At 44.2% G+C, this 16,093-nt stretch overlaps 4 non-coding genes across 4 annotated transcripts; all 4 read left to right on the top strand.

Moving 5' to 3' along the window:
• The first annotated feature begins 549 nt into the window (after positions 1-549).
• Positions 550-656, top strand: LOC138565276 (U6 spliceosomal RNA). The gene has a single exon (XR_011301169.1). It is a non-coding gene; the product is annotated as a U6 spliceosomal RNA (small nuclear RNA).
• Positions 657-5,990: 5,334 nt separating this feature from the next.
• LOC138565275 (U6 spliceosomal RNA) lies at positions 5,991-6,097 on the top strand. The gene has a single exon (XR_011301168.1). It is a non-coding gene; the product is annotated as a U6 spliceosomal RNA (small nuclear RNA).
• A 2,411-nt stretch (positions 6,098-8,508) lies between these two features.
• Positions 8,509-8,615, top strand: LOC138565274 (U6 spliceosomal RNA). The gene has a single exon (XR_011301167.1). It is a non-coding gene; the product is annotated as a U6 spliceosomal RNA (small nuclear RNA).
• A 5,334-nt stretch (positions 8,616-13,949) lies between these two features.
• On the top strand, positions 13,950-14,056 carry LOC138565273 (U6 spliceosomal RNA). The gene has a single exon (XR_011301166.1). It is a non-coding gene; the product is annotated as a U6 spliceosomal RNA (small nuclear RNA).
• Positions 14,057-16,093: the final 2,037 nt, after the last annotated feature.

The raw sequence follows: 16,093 nt of genomic DNA, 5'->3' as shown, positions 1-16,093 counted from the left end.
GCTTATCCAAGCAAACTAGACGTGGGTCGAAGGTTGAGCAATCCTTAAATCAGCAGCAAAGTTAAAATTGAAATCAGCCTCAGAATCCTTTATAGGATGGTCCAACATCTGTTGCTTACAGGGCTCAATCGGACAGCCTCTGGTGCTGACTCCTTAAGCCACCTCCTGTTTTTGCCTTGTCCTTGATACAGCCATGGGCCCACATACACTCAGAGGTACCGAGTTTTTCTCATGTCTATTGGGTCTATTGTGATGCTCTCAGGCTTGTATGACCCAGCCATTGTGATGGGGAGGGGGTTTTCATTTTGCAAGCACCCTGGACCATTAATCTTTATATCTTTAAATATAATTGGCATTAAACTAAAACCCTTTAGGGCCAGATCAATACAGCAGCAAAGAATGCTTATTCGTTGTTGTTTGCCTCTTCATTTCATACCACCCGATATCTAAATGGTGTTTGGACTTTCTGCCCTCTGAAATAAGGACATTTGGTATGGCAAACCTTTGACCAGAGGTCCTAATCAATGGTTTGATTGACTCTCCCTTTGCGCTTGCTTCTGCAACACATGTACTAATATTGGAATGATAATGGGAAATTTAAATCGGCCCCTGCTCTAAAGGATGACACGCACATTCGTAAAGCATTCACTATTTTTGGAACATGACTGGACAGAAACTTTCTTAATTTGCAAGTGTTGATTTTTTAATAGATCTTTCTTTATTGAAGATTGAAATTGTATGTTCATTCATATTACACGACAACACAATGCATTTTGCGCCAAATTCAACACTAATGCCTCAGGAGCCTTTTACTTGTGAGTCCTCTTGACTGAATGAACAGCCCCGTCCCCTTCAATTTCTTGACTTGTACTTTTACAAGTGGCACGCTTCTTTTGTTTTTTTTTATCCCATTCTACCAAACTCAGTATTATCACTTTCCCCCTTGTTGTGCACTCCAGCGTAAACTGCTTTAAGGTGCTATTTGCAAATATCGCTCTGAACTACAGCTTTACTTGCTTCTGGGCCTTAATCTTTAAATGGGGCTGAGCAGAGTACTCCGGGTTTGGCTGCTTTTAGTTGGTTGATTTCTTTTTTGATTTCTGTAACTTTCAAACAGTCCCATTGTGAAATACCATTGCCACAATGTGCTGCAGTGCATGAAAACTTAAAATTAATGGTAGGGAGAGGGAGAGGGGCTGGGGGGAAGAGAGAGTGCGGGAGGGTGGGAGGGAGCGAGGGAAGGAGACAGGGAGGAGAGAGAGAGAAAACAAAGAAAATATGGTATTTGGGGGCTATGTATTTGCATGGAAAAGATTTTAGCCTTTTAATCAAGTGGAAAGGGGCTCTGTGGTTGGTATCTCAGCCTGTTGATGCTTTGTTGAGTTGCTTGGAACATGCAAGGAAGGAGACCTGAAGCACTCCCGACCAGGTTGCATGTCTCCAAGTTACTGAAATCCAACAGACCTCCTCCCTGTGCCACAAACTTCTGGGCACTGAGCTCTGCAGTTGTTCCCCACAGGTCGCCAAGTGTCCCAGATTTACTTTCTCAGAGTTGCTAGTTACTGCTACCCCACCTCGACCACTATATTTTCCCCAGATACTTGCTACTGTGGAGTAAGCAGGGCTAAGAGAGAGGGAGAGGGGGTGTGCCTATGCAAATCATCTGCCAGTATGCTTCCTGGGAGGTCATTCCATCTCACCATCTGACACCTGGGCAGCGGCAGGTAATTTGGAGAACAGACATATTCGGACAGGCCACAGAGCAAAAGCTGGGCCGTTGATTGAGGATCCCTTTAGCCATGTCTCCCTAAGTTACTGAGGTCCAGAAAAATTCCACCCTCAGCTCTTATAGAGAGGTCCTTGGCCGATCGTGGCCGATCAGGGTCGGGGGTGGGGGGACTGCACACTGCCTCACCTTTTCACTGCTTTCTACAGCGGTAATGCTTTTGCAGAAGGGGCCTGTACAAGTGATTTTGTCTGCGCTGTGGGAAAGTGACATTTATCCACTGACATTAACCAAATTACTTGCGCTGTTCAACGCACATACATGCATAGAAATCATGTTATGTTTTTTGGGGAAGGTCTAGAGGGTCCTGCTGATGATTTATTAAGCTGTCTGCTACTCTTGCTTTTACATAGTCTTCCCTGCCCAGGCATGTTTAAGGCATACTGCATGTCCCTCCATTACAATGAAAACTCTGTTGAAAGCACAGAGGTACATAGGAATGGATCTGTTAAGAACTGAAACAAAAAGCCTGGAAAAATGTCGAAACGCGTAGGATTTGGACTTACAATTAACTGACTCACATTCAGATGTGCTATCCCTTGCCCCCCTGACCCCCTTTCCTTTTGTGTAATCCTTTTGTTCTCAGTAGGGTTTTCCAAAGTGGCTTTCAAATAAAAGATCATAGACCTGCATTTTGTGGCACACATGCCTCATATCCCGTTGCTCTTGATAAACTCACATCATCTCCCACCAATACAAGCTGTAAAAGATTTTCAGGGCTTAGCCAAGCAAACTAGACGCGGGTCGAAGGTTGAGCAATCCTTTAATCAGCAGCAAAGTTAACATTGGAATAAGCCTCAGAATCTCTTAAAGGATGGTCCAACATCTGTTGCTGGCAGTGCGCAATGGGGCAGCCTGGGTCCTGACACCTTAAGCCATCTCCTATTCTTGCCTTGTCCTTGATCCAGCCATGGGCCCACATGCACTCAGAGGTACAGAGTGTTTCTCATGTCTCTGGGTCTGCTGTGATGCTCTCACTCTTGCATCACCCAGCCATCGTGATGGGGAGAGGGGTGTCGATTTGCAAGCACCGTTGAGCATGAATCTTTTTATCTTTAAATATAATTGGCATTAAACCAAACCCTTTAGGACCAGATCAATAAAGCAGCAAAGAATGCTGATGTATTGCTGTTTGCCGCTTAATTCCATTCCATCCGACATCTAAATGGTGTTTGGTCAAACGTTTGCCATATCAAATGTCCTTATGTTAAAGAGCAGAAAGTCCAGAGGTCCTAATCAATGGTTTGGTTGGCTCTCCCTTTGCGCTTGCCTTAAGGCGTCAGCCCGATTGCGCCCTGCAAGCAACCAGTGTTGGCCCATCCTTTAAGAGATTCTGAAGCTGATTTCAATGTTATTTTTGCTGCTGATTTAAGGATTGCTCAACCTTCGGCCCACGTCTAATTTCCTTGGCTATGCCCTTGACATCTTTTACAGCTTGTATTGGTGGGAGATGATGTGAGTTTATCAAGAGCAACGGGATATGAGGCATGTGGGCCATAAAAAACATGTCTAGGATCTTTTTTTATAAGAAAGTCTCTTTAAGTAGGGAACTTTGGACAACACTGCTGAGAGCAAAAGGATTACACAAAAGGTAAGCGGGTCAGTGGGTCAAGGGATAGCACATCTGACTGTGAGTCCGTTTATTGTAAGTCCAAATCCTACCTGTTTCAACATTTTTCCAGGCTTTTGGTTTCATTTCTTAACAGATCCATTCCTATGTACCTCAGCAAAACATGTACTAATATTGGAATGAAAATGGGAAAATAGAATTGGCCCCTGCTTCAAAGGATGACACGCACATTCGTAAAGCATTCACTATTTTTGGCACACGACAGGACAGAAACTTTCTTAATCTGCAAGTATTTATTTTTTAATACATCTTTTTTTAATGAAGATTGAAATTGTATTTTCATACATAATACACGACAACACAATACATTTTGGGCCAAATTCAACACTAATGCCTCGGGAGACTTTTACTTGTGAGTCCTATTGACTGAATGAACAGCCCCATCTCCTTCAATTTCTTGACTTGTACTTTTAGAAGTGGCACGCTGCTTTTGTTTTTTATCCCATTCTACCAAACTCAGTATTATCACTTTTCCTCTTGTTGTGCACTCCAGCGTCAACTGCTTTAAGGAGCTATTTGCAAACATCGCTCTGAACTACAGCTTTACTTGCTTCTAGGCCTTAATCTTTAATTGTGGCTTAGCAGTGTACTCCGGATTTGGCTGCTTTTAGTTGGTTAATTCTTTTTTTATTTCTGTAACTTTCAAACAGTCCCATTGTGAAATACCATTGTCACAATGTGCTGCAGTGCAGGAAAACTTAAAATGAATGGTAGGGAGGGGGGGGTTATGGGGGAGGGAGGGAGGAGAGAGAGACAGAGAGAGAGAAAACAAAGAAAATATGGTTTTCGGTGGCTATGTGTTTGCATGGAAAAGATTTTAGGCTTTTAATCATGTGGAAAGGGGCTCTGTGGCTGGCATGGCAGCCTGTTGATGCTTTGTTGAGTTGCTTGGAACATGCAAGGAAGGAGACCTGAAGCACTCCCGACCAGGTCGCATGTCTCCAAGTTACTGAAATCCCACAGACCTTCTCCCCGTGCCACAAAGTTCTGGGAGATGAGCTCTGCAGTTGTTCCCCACAAGTCGCCAAGCTCCCCAGATTTACTTTCTCAGAGTTGCTAGTTACTGCTACCCTACCTCGACCACTATATTTTGCCCAGATACTTGCTACTGTGGAGTAAGCAGGGGTAAGAAAGAGAGCGAGGGGGTTTGCCTATGCAAATCATCTGCCAGGATCCTACCTGGGAGGTCATTCCATCTCACCAGCTGACACCTGGGCAGCGGCAGGTAATTTGGAGAACAGATATATACGGACAGGCCACAAAGCAAAGGCTGAGCTGTTGATTGAGGATCCCTTTTGCCATGTCTCCCTAAGTTACAGAGGTCCAGAAAATTCCACCCTCAGCTCTCATAGAGAGGTCCTTGGCCGATCGTGGCCGATCAGAGGAGGGAAGTGTCGGAGGTGACTGCACACTGCCTCACCTTCACTGCTTTCTACAGTGGTAATGCTTTTGCAGAAGGGGCCTGTACAAGTGATTTTGTTCTGCGCTGTGGGAAAGTGACATTTATCCACTGACATTAACCAAACTACTTGCGCTGTTCAACGCACATGCATGCAGAGAAATAATGTTATGTTTTTTGGGGAAGGTCTAGAGGGTCCTGCTGATGATTCTTTTAAGCTGTCTGCTACTCTTGCTTTTACATAGAGTCTTCCCTGCCCAGGAATGTTTAAGGTATACTGTATGTCCCTCCCTTACAATGAAAACTCTGTTGAAAGCACAGAGGTACATAGGAATGGATCTGTTAAGAAATGAGACAAAAAGCCTGGAAAATGTAGAAACAGGTAGTATTTGGACTTAGCACATTTGACTGTGAGTTAGTTTATTGTATCAGTTGACCCACTGACCCCCTTACCTTTTGTGTAATACTTTTGCTCTCAGTGGGGTTGCCCAAAGTTCCCTTCTTAAAGCGGCTTTCTTATAAAAAAATCCTAGACCTGCTTTTTGTGGCACACATGCCTCATATCCCGTTGCAGTTGATAAAGTCACATCATCTCCCACCAGTACAAGCTGTAAAAGATTTCCAGGGCTTATCCAAGCAAACTAGACGTGGGTCGAAGGTTGAGCAATCCTTAAATCAGCAGCAAAGTTAAAATTGAAATCAGCCTCAGAATCCTTTATAGGATGGTCCAACATCTGTTGCTTACAGGGCTCAATCGGACAGCCTCTGGTGCTGACTCCTTAAGCCACCTCCTGTTTTTGCCTTGTCCTTGATACAGCCATGGGCCCACATACACTCAGAGGTACCGAGTTTTTCTCATGTCTATTGGGTCTATTGTGATGCTCTCAGGCTTGTATGACCCAGCCATTGTGATGGGGAGGGGGTTTTCATTTTGCAAGCACCCTGGACCATTAATCTTTATATCTTTAAATATAATTGGCATTAAACTAAAACCCTTTAGGGCCAGATCAATACAGCAGCAAAGAATGCTTATTCGTTGTTGTTTGCCTCTTCATTTCATACCACCCGATATCTAAATGGTGTTTGGACTTTCTGCCCTCTGAAATAAGGACATTTGGTATGGCAAACCTTTGACCAGAGGTCCTAATCAATGGTTTGATTGACTCTCCCTTTGCGCTTGCTTCTGCAACACATGTACTAATATTGGAATGATAATGGGAAATTTAAATCGGCCCCTGCTCTAAAGGATGACACGCACATTCGTAAAGCATTCACTATTTTTGGAACATGACTGGACAGAAACTTTCTTAATTTGCAAGTGTTGATTTTTTAATAGATCTTTCTTTATTGAAGATTGAAATTGTATGTTCATTCATATTACACGACAACACAATGCATTTTGCGCCAAATTCAACACTAATGCCTCAGGAGCCTTTTACTTGTGAGTCCTCTTGACTGAATGAACAGCCCCGTCCCCTTCAATTTCTTGACTTGTACTTTTACAAGTGGCACGCTTCTTTTGTTTTTTTTTATCCCATTCTACCAAACTCAGTATTATCACTTTCCCCCTTGTTGTGCACTCCAGCGTAAACTGCTTTAAGGTGCTATTTGCAAATATCGCTCTGAACTACAGCTTTACTTGCTTCTGGGCCTTAATCTTTAAATGGGGCTGAGCAGAGTACTCCGGGTTTGGCTGCTTTTAGTTGGTTGATTTCTTTTTTGATTTCTGTAACTTTCAAACAGTCCCATTGTGAAATACCATTGCCACAATGTGCTGCAGTGCATGAAAACTTAAAATTAATGGTAGGGAGAGGGAGAGGGGCTGGGGGGAAGAGAGAGTGCGGGAGGGTGGGAGGGAGCGAGGGAAGGAGACAGGGAGGAGAGAGAGAGAAAACAAAGAAAATATGGTATTTGGGGGCTATGTATTTGCATGGAAAAGATTTTAGCCTTTTAATCAAGTGGAAAGGGGCTCTGTGGTTGGTATCTCAGCCTGTTGATGCTTTGTTGAGTTGCTTGGAACATGCAAGGAAGGAGACCTGAAGCACTCCCGACCAGGTTGCATGTCTCCAAGTTACTGAAATCCAACAGACCTCCTCCCTGTGCCACAAACTTCTGGGCACTGAGCTCTGCAGTTGTTCCCCACAGGTCGCCAAGTGTCCCAGATTTACTTTCTCAGAGTTGCTAGTTACTGCTACCCCACCTCGACCACTATATTTTCCCCAGATACTTGCTACTGTGGAGTAAGCAGGGCTAAGAGAGAGGGAGAGGGGGTGTGCCTATGCAAATCATCTGCCAGTATGCTTCCTGGGAGGTCATTCCATCTCACCATCTGACACCTGGGCAGCGGCAGGTAATTTGGAGAACAGACATATTCGGACAGGCCACAGAGCAAAAGCTGGGCCGTTGATTGAGGATCCCTTTAGCCATGTCTCCCTAAGTTACTGAGGTCCAGAAAAATTCCACCCTCAGCTCTTATAGAGAGGTCCTTGGCCGATCGTGGCCGATCAGGGTCGGGGGTGGGGGGACTGCACACTGCCTCACCTTTTCACTGCTTTCTACAGCGGTAATGCTTTTGCAGAAGGGGCCTGTACAAGTGATTTTGTCTGCGCTGTGGGAAAGTGACATTTATCCACTGACATTAACCAAATTACTTGCGCTGTTCAACGCACATACATGCATAGAAATCATGTTATGTTTTTTGGGGAAGGTCTAGAGGGTCCTGCTGATGATTTATTAAGCTGTCTGCTACTCTTGCTTTTACATAGTCTTCCCTGCCCAGGCATGTTTAAGGCATACTGCATGTCCCTCCATTACAATGAAAACTCTGTTGAAAGCACAGAGGTACATAGGAATGGATCTGTTAAGAAATGAGACAAAAAGCCTGGAAAATGTAGAAACAGGTAGTATTTGGACTTAGCACATTTGACTGTGAGTTAGTTTATTGTATCAGTTGACCCACTGACCCCCTTACCTTTTGTGTAATACTTTTGCTCTCAGTGGGGTTGCCCAAAGTTCCCTTCTTAAAGCGGCTTTCTTATAAAAAAATCCTAGACCTGCTTTTTGTGGCACACATGCCTCATATCCCGTTGCAGTTGATAAAGTCACATCATCTCCCACCAGTACAAGCTGTAAAAGATTTCCAGGGCTTATCCAAGCAAACTAGACGTGGGTCGAAGGTTGAGCAATCCTTAAATCAGCAGCAAAGTTAAAATTGAAATCAGCCTCAGAATCCTTTATAGGATGGTCCAACATCTGTTGCTTACAGGGCTCAATCGGACAGCCTCTGGTGCTGACTCCTTAAGCCACCTCCTGTTTTTGCCTTGTCCTTGATACAGCCATGGGCCCACATACACTCAGAGGTACCGAGTTTTTCTCATGTCTATTGGGTCTATTGTGATGCTCTCAGGCTTGTATGACCCAGCCATTGTGATGGGGAGGGGGTTTTCATTTTGCAAGCACCCTGGACCATTAATCTTTATATCTTTAAATATAATTGGCATTAAACTAAAACCCTTTAGGGCCAGATCAATACAGCAGCAAAGAATGCTTATTCGTTGTTGTTTGCCTCTTCATTTCATACCACCCGATATCTAAATGGTGTTTGGACTTTCTGCCCTCTGAAATAAGGACATTTGGTATGGCAAACCTTTGACCAGAGGTCCTAATCAATGGTTTGATTGACTCTCCCTTTGCGCTTGCTTCTGCAACACATGTACTAATATTGGAATGATAATGGGAAATTTAAATCGGCCCCTGCTCTAAAGGATGACACGCACATTCGTAAAGCATTCACTATTTTTGGAACATGACTGGACAGAAACTTTCTTAATTTGCAAGTGTTGATTTTTTAATAGATCTTTCTTTATTGAAGATTGAAATTGTATGTTCATTCATATTACACGACAACACAATGCATTTTGCGCCAAATTCAACACTAATGCCTCAGGAGCCTTTTACTTGTGAGTCCTCTTGACTGAATGAACAGCCCCGTCCCCTTCAATTTCTTGACTTGTACTTTTACAAGTGGCACGCTTCTTTTGTTTTTTTTTATCCCATTCTACCAAACTCAGTATTATCACTTTCCCCCTTGTTGTGCACTCCAGCGTAAACTGCTTTAAGGTGCTATTTGCAAATATCGCTCTGAACTACAGCTTTACTTGCTTCTGGGCCTTAATCTTTAAATGGGGCTGAGCAGAGTACTCCGGGTTTGGCTGCTTTTAGTTGGTTGATTTCTTTTTTGATTTCTGTAACTTTCAAACAGTCCCATTGTGAAATACCATTGCCACAATGTGCTGCAGTGCATGAAAACTTAAAATTAATGGTAGGGAGAGGGAGAGGGGCTGGGGGGAAGAGAGAGTGCGGGAGGGTGGGAGGGAGCGAGGGAAGGAGACAGGGAGGAGAGAGAGAGAAAACAAAGAAAATATGGTATTTGGGGGCTATGTATTTGCATGGAAAAGATTTTAGCCTTTTAATCAAGTGGAAAGGGGCTCTGTGGTTGGTATCTCAGCCTGTTGATGCTTTGTTGAGTTGCTTGGAACATGCAAGGAAGGAGACCTGAAGCACTCCCGACCAGGTTGCATGTCTCCAAGTTACTGAAATCCAACAGACCTCCTCCCTGTGCCACAAACTTCTGGGCACTGAGCTCTGCAGTTGTTCCCCACAGGTCGCCAAGTGTCCCAGATTTACTTTCTCAGAGTTGCTAGTTACTGCTACCCCACCTCGACCACTATATTTTCCCCAGATACTTGCTACTGTGGAGTAAGCAGGGCTAAGAGAGAGGGAGAGGGGGTGTGCCTATGCAAATCATCTGCCAGTATGCTTCCTGGGAGGTCATTCCATCTCACCATCTGACACCTGGGCAGCGGCAGGTAATTTGGAGAACAGACATATTCGGACAGGCCACAGAGCAAAAGCTGGGCCGTTGATTGAGGATCCCTTTAGCCATGTCTCCCTAAGTTACTGAGGTCCAGAAAAATTCCACCCTCAGCTCTTATAGAGAGGTCCTTGGCCGATCGTGGCCGATCAGGGTCGGGGGTGGGGGGACTGCACACTGCCTCACCTTTTCACTGCTTTCTACAGCGGTAATGCTTTTGCAGAAGGGGCCTGTACAAGTGATTTTGTCTGCGCTGTGGGAAAGTGACATTTATCCACTGACATTAACCAAATTACTTGCGCTGTTCAACGCACATACATGCATAGAAATCATGTTATGTTTTTTGGGGAAGGTCTAGAGGGTCCTGCTGATGATTTATTAAGCTGTCTGCTACTCTTGCTTTTACATAGTCTTCCCTGCCCAGGCATGTTTAAGGCATACTGCATGTCCCTCCATTACAATGAAAACTCTGTTGAAAGCACAGAGGTACATAGGAATGGATCTGTTAAGAACTGAAACAAAAAGCCTGGAAAAATGTCGAAACGCGTAGGATTTGGACTTACAATTAACTGACTCACATTCAGATGTGCTATCCCTTGCCCCCCTGACCCCCTTTCCTTTTGTGTAATCCTTTTGTTCTCAGTAGGGTTTTCCAAAGTGGCTTTCAAATAAAAGATCATAGACCTGCATTTTGTGGCACACATGCCTCATATCCCGTTGCTCTTGATAAACTCACATCATCTCCCACCAATACAAGCTGTAAAAGATTTTCAGGGCTTAGCCAAGCAAACTAGACGCGGGTCGAAGGTTGAGCAATCCTTTAATCAGCAGCAAAGTTAACATTGGAATAAGCCTCAGAATCTCTTAAAGGATGGTCCAACATCTGTTGCTGGCAGTGCGCAATGGGGCAGCCTGGGTCCTGACACCTTAAGCCATCTCCTATTCTTGCCTTGTCCTTGATCCAGCCATGGGCCCACATGCACTCAGAGGTACAGAGTGTTTCTCATGTCTCTGGGTCTGCTGTGATGCTCTCACTCTTGCATCACCCAGCCATCGTGATGGGGAGAGGGGTGTCGATTTGCAAGCACCGTTGAGCATGAATCTTTTTATCTTTAAATATAATTGGCATTAAACCAAACCCTTTAGGACCAGATCAATAAAGCAGCAAAGAATGCTGATGTATTGCTGTTTGCCGCTTAATTCCATTCCATCCGACATCTAAATGGTGTTTGGTCAAACGTTTGCCATATCAAATGTCCTTATGTTAAAGAGCAGAAAGTCCAGAGGTCCTAATCAATGGTTTGGTTGGCTCTCCCTTTGCGCTTGCCTTAAGGCGTCAGCCCGATTGCGCCCTGCAAGCAACCAGTGTTGGCCCATCCTTTAAGAGATTCTGAAGCTGATTTCAATGTTATTTTTGCTGCTGATTTAAGGATTGCTCAACCTTCGGCCCACGTCTAATTTCCTTGGCTATGCCCTTGACATCTTTTACAGCTTGTATTGGTGGGAGATGATGTGAGTTTATCAAGAGCAACGGGATATGAGGCATGTGGGCCATAAAAAACATGTCTAGGATCTTTTTTTATAAGAAAGTCTCTTTAAGTAGGGAACTTTGGACAACACTGCTGAGAGCAAAAGGATTACACAAAAGGTAAGCGGGTCAGTGGGTCAAGGGATAGCACATCTGACTGTGAGTCCGTTTATTGTAAGTCCAAATCCTACCTGTTTCAACATTTTTCCAGGCTTTTGGTTTCATTTCTTAACAGATCCATTCCTATGTACCTCAGCAAAACATGTACTAATATTGGAATGAAAATGGGAAAATAGAATTGGCCCCTGCTTCAAAGGATGACACGCACATTCGTAAAGCATTCACTATTTTTGGCACACGACAGGACAGAAACTTTCTTAATCTGCAAGTATTTATTTTTTAATACATCTTTTTTTAATGAAGATTGAAATTGTATTTTCATACATAATACACGACAACACAATACATTTTGGGCCAAATTCAACACTAATGCCTCGGGAGACTTTTACTTGTGAGTCCTATTGACTGAATGAACAGCCCCATCTCCTTCAATTTCTTGACTTGTACTTTTAGAAGTGGCACGCTGCTTTTGTTTTTTATCCCATTCTACCAAACTCAGTATTATCACTTTTCCTCTTGTTGTGCACTCCAGCGTCAACTGCTTTAAGGAGCTATTTGCAAACATCGCTCTGAACTACAGCTTTACTTGCTTCTAGGCCTTAATCTTTAATTGTGGCTTAGCAGTGTACTCCGGATTTGGCTGCTTTTAGTTGGTTAATTCTTTTTTTATTTCTGTAACTTTCAAACAGTCCCATTGTGAAATACCATTGTCACAATGTGCTGCAGTGCAGGAAAACTTAAAATGAATGGTAGGGAGGGGGGGGTTATGGGGGAGGGAGGGAGGAGAGAGAGACAGAGAGAGAGAAAACAAAGAAAATATGGTTTTCGGTGGCTATGTGTTTGCATGGAAAAGATTTTAGGCTTTTAATCATGTGGAAAGGGGCTCTGTGGCTGGCATGGCAGCCTGTTGATGCTTTGTTGAGTTGCTTGGAACATGCAAGGAAGGAGACCTGAAGCACTCCCGACCAGGTCGCATGTCTCCAAGTTACTGAAATCCCACAGACCTTCTCCCCGTGCCACAAAGTTCTGGGAGATGAGCTCTGCAGTTGTTCCCCACAAGTCGCCAAGCTCCCCAGATTTACTTTCTCAGAGTTGCTAGTTACTGCTACCCTACCTCGACCACTATATTTTGCCCAGATACTTGCTACTGTGGAGTAAGCAGGGGTAAGAAAGAGAGCGAGGGGGTTTGCCTATGCAAATCATCTGCCAGGATCCTACCTGGGAGGTCATTCCATCTCACCAGCTGACACCTGGGCAGCGGCAGGTAATTTGGAGAACAGATATATACGGACAGGCCACAAAGCAAAGGCTGAGCTGTTGATTGAGGATCCCTTTTGCCATGTCTCCCTAAGTTACAGAGGTCCAGAAAATTCCACCCTCAGCTCTCATAGAGAGGTCCTTGGCCGATCGTGGCCGATCAGAGGAGGGAAGTGTCGGAGGTGACTGCACACTGCCTCACCTTCACTGCTTTCTACAGTGGTAATGCTTTTGCAGAAGGGGCCTGTACAAGTGATTTTGTTCTGCGCTGTGGGAAAGTGACATTTATCCACTGACATTAACCAAACTACTTGCGCTGTTCAACGCACATGCATGCAGAGAAATAATGTTATGTTTTTTGGGGAAGGTCTAGAGGGTCCTGCTGATGATTCTTTTAAGCTGTCTGCTACTCTTGCTTTTACATAGAGTCTTCCCTGCCCAGGAATGTTTAAGGTATACTGTATGTCCCTCCCTTACAATGAAAACTCTGTTGAAAGCACAGAGGTACATAGGAATGGATCTGTTAAGAAATGAGACAAAAAGCCTGGAAAATGTAGAAACAGGTAGTATTTGGACTTAGCACATTTGACTGTGAGTTAGTTTATTGTATCAGTTGACCCACTGACCCCCTTACCTTTTGTGTAATACTTTTGCTCTCAGTGGGGTTGCCCAAAGTTCCCTTCTTAAAGCGGCTTTCTTATAAAAAAATCCTAGACCTGCTTTTTGTGGCACACATGCCTCATATCCCGTTGCAGTTGATAAAGTCACATCATCTCCCACCAGTACAAGCTGTAAAAGATTTCCAGGGCTTATCCAAGCAAACTAGACGTGGGTCGAAGGTTGAGCAATCCTTAAATCAGCAGCAAAGTTAAAATTGAAATCAGCCTCAGAATCCTTTATAGGATGGTCCAACATCTGTTGCTTACAGGGCTCAATCGGACAGCCTCTGGTGCTGACTCCTTAAGCCACCTCCTGTTTTTGCCTTGTCCTTGATACAGCCATGGGCCCACATACACTCAGAGGTACCGAGTTTTTCTCATGTCTATTGGGTCTATTGTGATGCTCTCAGGCTTGTATGACCCAGCCATTGTGATGGGGAGGGGGTTTTCATTTTGCAAGCACCCTGGACCATTAATCTTTATATCTTTAAATATAATTGGCATTAAACTAAAACCCTTTAGGGCCAGATCAATACAGCAGCAAAGAATGCTTATTCGTTGTTGTTTGCCTCTTCATTTCATACCACCCGATATCTAAATGGTGTTTGGACTTTCTGCCCTCTGAAATAAGGACATTTGGTATGGCAAACCTTTGACCAGAGGTCCTAATCAATGGTTTGATTGACTCTCCCTTTGCGCTTGCTTCTGCAACACATGTACTAATATTGGAATGATAATGGGAAATTTAAATCGGCCCCTGCTCTAAAGGATGACACGCACATTCGTAAAGCATTCACTATTTTTGGAACATGACTGGACAGAAACTTTCTTAATTTGCAAGTGTTGATTTTTTAATAGATCTTTCTTTATTGAAGATTGAAATTGTATGTTCATTCATATTACACGACAACACAATGCATTTTGCGCCAAATTCAACACTAATGCCTCAGGAGCCTTTTACTTGTGAGTCCTCTTGACTGAATGAACAGCCCCGTCCCCTTCAATTTCTTGACTTGTACTTTTACAAGTGGCACGCTTCTTTTGTTTTTTTTTATCCCATTCTACCAAACTCAGTATTATCACTTTCCCCCTTGTTGTGCACTCCAGCGTAAACTGCTTTAAGGTGCTATTTGCAAATATCGCTCTGAACTACAGCTTTACTTGCTTCTGGGCCTTAATCTTTAAATGGGGCTGAGCAGAGTACTCCGGGTTTGGCTGCTTTTAGTTGGTTGATTTCTTTTTTGATTTCTGTAACTTTCAAACAGTCCCATTGTGAAATACCATTGCCACAATGTGCTGCAGTGCATGAAAACTTAAAATTAATGGTAGGGAGAGGGAGAGGGGCTGGGGGGAAGAGAGAGTGCGGGAGGGTGGGAGGGAGCGAGGGAAGGAGACAGGGAGGAGAGAGAGAGAAAACAAAGAAAATATGGTATTTGGGGGCTATGTATTTGCATGGAAAAGATTTTAGCCTTTTAATCAAGTGGAAAGGGGCTCTGTGGTTGGTATCTCAGCCTGTTGATGCTTTGTTGAGTTGCTTGGAACATGCAAGGAAGGAGACCTGAAGCACTCCCGACCAGGTTGCATGTCTCCAAGTTACTGAAATCCAACAGACCTCCTCCCTGTGCCACAAACTTCTGGGCACTGAGCTCTGCAGTTGTTCCCCACAGGTCGCCAAGTGTCCCAGATTTACTTTCTCAGAGTTGCTAGTTACTGCTACCCCACCTCGACCACTATATTTTCCCCAGATACTTGCTACTGTGGAGTAAGCAGGGCTAAGAGAGAGGGAGAGGGGGTGTGCCTATGCAAATCATCTGCCAGTATGCTTCCTGGGAGGTCATTCCATCTCACCATCTGACACCTGGGCAGCGGCAGGTAATTTGGAGAACAGACATATTCGGACAGGCCACAGAGCAAAAGCTGGGCCGTTGATTGAGGATCCCTTTAGCCATGTCTCCCTAAGTTACTGAGGTCCAGAAAAATTCCACCCTCAGCTCTTATAGAGAGGTCCTTGGCCGATCGTGGCCGATCAGGGTCGGGGGTGGGGGGACTGCACACTGCCTCACCTTTTCACTGCTTTCTACAGCGGTAATGCTTTTGCAGAAGGGGCCTGTACAAGTGATTTTGTCTGCGCTGTGGGAAAGTGACATTTATCCACTGACATTAACCAAATTACTTGCGCTGTTCAACGCACATACATGCATAGAAATCATGTTATGTTTTTTGGGGAAGGTCTAGAGGGTCCTGCTGATGATTTATTAAGCTGTCTGCTACTCTTGCTTTTACATAGTCTTCCCTGCCCAGGCATGTTTAAGGCATACTGCATGTCCCTCCATTACAATGAAAACTCTGTTGAAAGCACAGAGGTACATAGGAATGGATCTGTTAAGAAATGAGACAAAAAGCCTGGAAAATGTAGAAACAGGTAGTATTTGGACTTAGCACATTTGACTGTGAGTTAGTTTATTGTATCAGTTGACCCACTGACCCCCTTACCTTTTGTGTAATACTTTTGCTCTCAGTGGGGTTGCCCAAAGTTCCCTTCTTAAAGCGGCTTTCTTATAAAAAAATCCTAGACCTGCTTTTTGTGGCACACATGCCTCATATCCCGTTGCAGTTGATAAAGTCACATCATCTCCCACCAGTACAAGCTGTAAAAGATTTCCAGGGCTTATCCAAGCAAACTAGACGTGGGTCGAAGGTTGAGCAATCCTTAAATCAGCAGCAAAGTTAAAATTGAAATCAGCCTCAGAATCCTTTATAGGATGGTCCAACATCTGTTGCTTACAGGGCTCAATCGGACAGCCTCTGGTGCTGACTCCTTAAGCCACCTCCTGTTTTTGC

Source organism: Ambystoma mexicanum, chromosome 1q (assembly GCF_040938575.1).
Source record: "Ambystoma mexicanum isolate Mex_15411 chromosome 1q, UKY_AmexF1_1, whole genome shotgun sequence".
In the NCBI taxonomy this organism is placed as follows: domain Eukaryota; kingdom Metazoa; phylum Chordata; class Amphibia; order Caudata; family Ambystomatidae; genus Ambystoma; species Ambystoma mexicanum.
The sequence above is the reverse complement of the archived record's forward strand: the minus strand, read 5'-3'. Positions and strand labels throughout refer to the sequence as shown.